General features: G+C 41.4%; 5 non-coding genes across 5 annotated transcripts; all 5 read left to right on the forward strand.

Moving 5' to 3' along the window:
- Positions 1-3,079: 3,079 nt before the first annotated feature.
- trnal-aag lies at positions 3,080-3,161 on the forward strand. Its single transcript has one exon. It is a non-coding gene; the product is annotated as a tRNA-Leu (tRNA).
- Positions 3,162-3,807: 646 nt separating this feature from the next.
- On the forward strand, positions 3,808-3,889 carry trnal-aag. The gene has a single exon. It is a non-coding gene; the product is annotated as a tRNA-Leu (tRNA).
- Positions 3,890-4,534: 645 nt separating this feature from the next.
- On the forward strand, positions 4,535-4,616 carry trnal-aag. The gene has a single exon. It is a non-coding gene; the product is annotated as a tRNA-Leu (tRNA).
- Positions 4,617-5,260: 644 nt separating this feature from the next.
- trnal-aag lies at positions 5,261-5,342 on the forward strand. The gene has a single exon. It is a non-coding gene; the product is annotated as a tRNA-Leu (tRNA).
- Positions 5,343-5,989: 647 nt separating this feature from the next.
- On the forward strand, positions 5,990-6,071 carry trnal-aag. Its single transcript has one exon. It is a non-coding gene; the product is annotated as a tRNA-Leu (tRNA).
- Positions 6,072-7,041: the final 970 nt, after the last annotated feature.

A 7,041-nucleotide genomic window follows, 5' to 3' on the forward strand; every position in this document is an offset into this window, starting at 1 on the left:
AATACATGCAAAAAAGTCAAACTCCTTCTTCCCCTGCAACTTTATAGAGATCTCAGAGTTTAAGACATGAAATAAATAAACGTTTATGCAGCTGTTCCGTTCAAACTGTAGTTCGATATCACAGTGAAACTCTAGATGACGAGGCGAAACAGACTGTTTAATGCTGAGCCACCAAAAGCACAATAACTGTCAGTGGTCTACAGGTAGCTGGTCCCACATGCACGGACAGGGATCTGTGAGTGCGCTTGAATCGACAGGACAGGAAAACCGGGATATGGGCGGGACGGTGAGTTCGCGTGCTGGTCCAGCAGCGGGAAATTTGGTTTTTAGTTAAAAAGAAAGCGAAATCTACAAACCGTCTTTACTTGGATTTTTAATTTTATCATTTCAGCGATACAGAACACTGTTGAACTCGTTTTTGGGAATAACTTAATTTGTTTATCACGCCCGTGATTATAAAACAATTTCATAAGCTAGTTGATGTTTCCAGGATGTTTTGGGGAAGAACTGATGGACTTTACAGGGAACGAATTAGTCATAAAGTTACTCTGAGTGTACTCTGAGTTTGAAAACAATTATGAAAGGGTTTCAAAGTTACATTAAACAATAATGGGTACAAGAGTAGTCATACATCCTGGTATTTAGAGGAATAGAAAACAGGGATCTGGGCGGAGTGGTGAGTTCATGGGCTGACCCAGCAAAAGAAAACTCGCTTCTATGGAAAACATTAACCCTGAGGGAATGTTTTAATATTAGTCACCTGCCAGGCGCAAAAAACGCGCTTTTCAAGACGAATGATAAAAGGATGTTATACATTAATATTTTATTCCGCTTGCATTAAGCTTTTTTTTTAAACAGAAAAATGAATAGTTTCCAAAAAGCTACATGCAAAGTAATGTTTTTGTGTGTGTTGAATTATTACAGCCTGGGATATGTCAGTGATTAGCAGCAACATTTCATGCATTATTGCATAAAAATGCACTTTTCATACAGTAGCTCTTAAATGTTTAAATTAGTATTCACATTTAAAAAATATATTTTTTACAATTTACTTTTATTTTCATGTTTTACAATGAAGAAAAGCACGAAATAAATTATATTGAATATACTACTTGCAAAGTAAATTTCTTTTTGCATTGAACTGTTACAGCCTGAGATATGTTACTGATTAGCAGAAATATCAAGTCTTATTGTTTATTATTTTTGTGCAATGTCACTCACTATCAAGCTGTTAAGCACAAAAATGCACTTTGCATTTTGTAGCTATCAAAAAATTATACATTCATATTTTATTCTACTTTCATTAAGCTATTTTTAACCTATAACTGATCTTATTATTGATTTAAAATGTTTTTTTGTTTTGTGGGGTTTGTTTTAGATTTTAACCCTTTGAATGCCAGTTTTTGTCATGATGCCACCATGTTTTTCACTGAAAGAATGACTGATTGTTATGAGAGATTTCACCTCTATATAGCTTGCCTGTACATGTGAGTGAGGCCATGTTGTTTCCAGTTACAGGGTAGGAAGTCAGTTCCCCTGTTACCTAAAAGAGAAGAAGAGAGAAAAACAAAAGCTTGGTTCTTCTACTTGCTAGAATGGAATTATTTATGCACCAAACATACCAAAAGGTGAAGGGATTATTATACAACTGTCATGCCACTATTGGTCTCACAGAAAAGTGTTCATGTTACCACAAGAGCGAGCACACGTAGGGTGATGTCTTAACTATGAGATCATAGTTCATTGTAAGATGATACATAGGGCCCAATACATTCTTGTTAAAGTGTCCAAATGTCCCTCCATTTATCTCTCCTGGTTGATGTATTTAAGGTTCTGATCGTAGGTATAGCAGTAATAAAAGCAAATGCAAATCCTCAGTGAATAAATTTAGTCTAAGTGGAAAAATACAGGTTTTTGTTGTGACTTTAATCAATACATGAAATGTAAGTTAAATTAATTTAAGATATAGATACCCTGCAGTCTTTAAAATGTTGCTGTGACCATATCGGCTATGTTGTCAATATGTGTTAAACACTCAACACTCATATGTGTTAAACGTCCAATTCTTGGACGTTTTTTGGGTGCATCAGTAGTAGGCTGTACTGCAGTTGAGTATATTTGTCAGTGTGAATGCACTTTGCAAACTTTTGCAATCAAAATATTTAGTCATTAGAATAGAATTGATTTGGGAAACACTAAAAGTTATTGAACATGCAGTCCTAAATAGCTGCAGTGGTGGGCGAGCTAAGAAATGAATCTACTTGACCAGAAATCTAAGGGAATTAACTTGCAACCAATGTCAGAGAATAATCGTAATCCATCACAAGTAAGCAGCACAAAACATGAGTGAGATGCAGCGACAGGACGCAGTTGTCAGACACCCCTCTTGCAGACCACAGCTGTGAGATGCACCGACTTCATCAGGGTGGACGTGACACCCAAGTTGCAACGTATTTCCAATTTCTAATGGAGTAACATGAACGATGGGCCGTTAGCTTAAGTTTTCCTTGAACTTTGTTTCTTTATACTGAGTCCATCTATCCTTTGGTGGTCCCTTTTGGCAAGATATAGGTAACAATTTCTACTGACTAAGTGAACTGCAAGATTTGCTGGACATAGTCATGATTTACAAGGTTAAGTCTTAAAAGGGAAAAAAATTACTCAGTTGGAAGCCAAAGAACATGAGGTCCTGCGCAGAGTGCAGTCAATCAGAAGCCCGAGAAAAGATGATAATGAGCAGAGTGGCGCAGCGGGCGCGTGCTGGGCCCATAACCCAGAGATCAATGGATCAAAACCATCCTCTGCTAAATGTGCTTGAAGTTCTCCTACTTGAACTTTGCTTCTTCATACTGAGTCCATCTATCCTTCGGTTGGCCACTTTTGGCATGATACAGGTAAGAATTTCTACTGACTGCAGCAACTGCAAAATTTTCTGGACACAGTCTCAATGTCAGATGAATGTGGTGTAGAGTGAACTGTTGTTGGATTCCAATCACCAACAAAGATTACTAGAGCGAGTGAGAAGCTGGACAAAAATGCGTCCAATTGTTCCTGCTAGAGACTATATTGACGGGCTAAAGGTAGTGTGGCCGAGTGGTCTAAGGCGCTGGATTAAGGCTCCAGTCTCTCAGGAGGCGTGGGTTCAAATCCCACCACTGCCATTTCTCTGGTGCAAGCGGTTGTCCATTGTTGTTTGTGTTACATCCTGATGACAGTATGTTCACTGTGTACTGCATTCAATGAGATGTAGATGTCACCAATGTAACTTCCCTGATTGTATGTAGGTGTCAAGCACAGTCTCTATGTCAGATGAATGTGGTGTAGAGTGAACTGTTGTTGGATTCCAATCACCAACAGAGATTACTACAGCAATTGTTTTTTTTTTGCCTTGATTTCTGCTCATTTTGAGTCTTAAACTGAGAAGAAAATCAGTCAATCAGAAGCCCGAGAAAAGATGATAATGAGCAGAGTGGCGCAGCGGGAGCGTGCTGGGCCCATAACCCAGAGGTCGATGGATCAAAACCATCCTCTGCTGAATGTGCTTGAAGTTCTCCAACTGAACTTTGCTTCTTCATACTGAGTCCATCTATCCTTCGGTTGGCCACTTTTGGCATGATACAGGTAAGAATTTCTACTGACTGCAGCAACTGCAAAATTTTGTGGACGCAGTCTCAATGTCAGATGAATGTGGTGTAGAGTGAACTGTTGTTGGATTCCAATCACCAACAAAGATTACTAGAGCGGGTGAGAAGCTGGACAAAAATGCGTCCAATTATTCTTGCTTGAAACTATATTAGGCGGGCTAAAGGTAGTGTGGCCGAGTGGTCTAAGGCGCTGGATTAAGGCTCCAGTCTCTCAGGAGGCGTGGGTTCAAATCCCACCACTGCCATTTCTCTGGTGCAAGCGGTTGTCCATTGTTGTTTGTGTTACATCCTGATGACGGTATGTTCACTGTGTACTGCATTCAATGAGATGTAGATGTCACCAATGTAACTTCCCTGATTGTATGTAGGTGTCAAACACAGTCTCTACGTCAGATGAATGTGGTGTAGAGTGAACTGTTGTTGGATTCCAATCACCAACAGAGATTACTACAGTAAGTGTTTGTTTTGCCTTGATTTCTGCTCATTTTGAGTCTTAAACTGAGAAGAAAATCAGTCAATCAGAAGCCCGAGAAAAGATGATAATGAGCAGAGTGGCGCAGCCGGAGCGTGCTGGGCCCATAACCCAGAGGTCAATGGATCAAAACCATCCTCTGCTGAATGTGCTTGAACTTCTCCTACTTGAACTTTGCTTCTTCATACTGAGTCCATCTATCCTTCGGTTGGCCACTTTTGGCATGATACAGGTAAGAATTTCTACTGACTGCAGCAACTGCAAAATTTTCTGGACGCAGTCTCAATGTCAGATGAATGTGGTGTAGAGTGAACTGTTGTTGGATTCCAATCACCAACAAAGATTACTAGAGCGAGTGAGAAGCTGGACAAAAATGCGTCCAATTATTCCTGCTAGAAACTATATTGGGCGGGCTAAAGGTAGTGTGGCCGAGTGGTCTAAGGCACTGCATTAAGGCTCCAGTCTCTCAGGAGGCGTGGGTTCAAATCCCACCACTGCCATTTCTCTGGTGCAAGCGGTTGTCCATTGTTGTTTGTGTCACATCCTGATGACAGTATGTTCACTGTGTACTGCATTCAATGAGATGTAGATGTCACCAATGTAACTTCCCTGATTGTATGTAGGTGTCAAACACAGTCTCTATGTCAGATGAATGTGGTGTAGAGTGAACTGTTGTTGGATTCCAATCACCAACAGAGATTACTACAGTAAGTGTTTGTTTTGCCTTGATTTCTGCTCATTTTGAGTCTTAAACTGAGAAGAAAATCAGTCAATCAGAAGCCCGAGAAAAGATGATAATGAGCAGAGTGGCGCAGCGGGAGCGTGCTGGGCCCATAACCCAGAGGTCGATGGATCAAAACCATCCTCTGCTAAATGTGCTTGAAGTTCTCCTACTTGAACTTTGCTTCTTCATACTGAGTCCATCTATCCTTCGATTAGCCACTTTTGGCATGATACAGGTAAGAATTTCTACTGACTGCAGCAACTGCAAAATTTTCTGGACACAGTCTCAATGTCAGATGAATGTGGTGTAGAGTGAACTGTTGTTGGATTCCAATCACCAACAAAGATTACTAGAGCGAGTGAGAAGCTGGACAAAAATGCGTCCAATTGTTCCTGCTAGAGACTATATTGACGGGCTAAAGGTAGTGTGGCCGAGTGGTCTAAGGCGCTGGATTAAGGCTCCAGTCTCTCAGGAGGCGTGGGTTCAAATCCCACCACTGCCATTTCTCTGGTGCAAGCGGTTGTTCATTGTTGTTTGTGTTACGTCCCGATGACGGTATGTTCACTGTGTACTGCATTCAATGAGATGTAGATGTCACCAATGTAACTTCCCTGATTGTATGTAGGTGTCAAGCACAGTCTCTATGTCAGATGAATGTGGTGTAGAGTGAACTGTTGTTGGATTCCAATCACCAACAGAGATTACTACAGCAAGTGTTTTTTTTTTGCCTTGATTTCTGCTCATTTTGAGTCTTAAACTGAGAAGAAAATCAGTCAATCAGAAGCCCGAGAAAAGATGATAATGAGCAGAGTGGCGCAGCAGGAGCGTGCTGGGCCCATAACCCAGAGGTCGATGGATCAAAACCATCCTCTGCTAAATGTGCTTGAAGTTCTCCTACTTGAACTTTGCTTCTTCATACTGAGTCCATCTATCCTTCGGTTGGCCACTTTTGGCATGATATAGGTAAGAATTTCTACTGACTGCAGCAACTGCAAAATTTTCTGGACACAGTCTCAATGTCAGATGAATGTGGTGTAGAGTGAACTGTTGTTGGATTCCAATCACCAACAAAGATTACTAGAGCGAGTGAGAAGCTGGACAAAAATGCGTCCAATTGTCCCTGCTAGAGATTATATTGGGCGGGCTAAAGGTAGTGTGGCCGAGTGGTCTAAGGCGCTGGATTAAGGCTCCAGTCTCTCAGGAGGCGTGGGTTCAAATCCCACCACTGCCATTTCTCTGGTGCAAGCGGTTGTCCATTGTTGTTTGTGTTACATCCCAATGACGGTATGTTCACTGTGTACTGCATTCAATGAGATGTAGATGTTGCCAATGTAACTTCCCTGATTGTATGTAGGTGTCAAACACAGTCTCTATGTCAGATGAATGTGGTGTAGAGTGAACTGTTGTTGGATTCCAATCACCAACAGAGATTACTAGAGCATGTGTTTGTTTTGCCTTGATTTCTGCTCATTTTGAGTCTTAAACTGAGAAGAAAATCAGTCAATCAGAAGCCCGAGAAAAGATGATTACCCTTTTAAGACATTACCATCTTCTCTGTTTCAGACACTGGGAAATACTGATGTTTTTAAAAATGACGATTGTGTTAATATTAGTTTATCAACACTGTGCAGGAATCTCAAGTCTCTCGGATTATTCCGGCGGAAAGCCCAGTCTGACATGCTGGATGTCGCTGTCTTTCTGCAGGAGCAGTGAAACCAACACGGGATGCTTCACGGATACAAATTCTTGCAGATGCATTCTGGGTGAGACATGCTTCAGACGCATGGTGTGAGCGGTACCGGAGCGAAATTGGAGCGGGATGGAGCGCAAGATAAGGTGCCGGTCCAGCTTTTTTGAAAAAATCGCTCCGCGCTCTGGCCAAAATCCTTCCACTCGCACTCCCCACTCGTTCCCGCTCCGCTCCGCTCACATGCTCTGGTTCACTGTGTACTGCACTCAATGAGATGTAGAGGTCACTGATGTATGAAGGTGTAAAGCATGGGGTACGTTCGAAAATTACCTCCTAAGTCCTTTCCTATTCACTTTTCCTTAACCCCGACAAGAAATGCCACAGGGTTAAGGAAAGGTGGAAGTAAGAGGATAGGAACGGAGAACTGTGGTGAGTAAGGAATCCGACTGCACTTTCCCTAGGCAGATGTTACGGACGTGACGTGTGTTTTTTGTGTAAAAACTACAATTTA

Source organism: Cheilinus undulatus, linkage group 7, assembly GCF_018320785.1.
Source record: "Cheilinus undulatus linkage group 7, ASM1832078v1, whole genome shotgun sequence".
Lineage (NCBI taxonomy): Eukaryota > Metazoa > Chordata > Actinopteri > Labriformes > Labridae > Cheilinus > Cheilinus undulatus.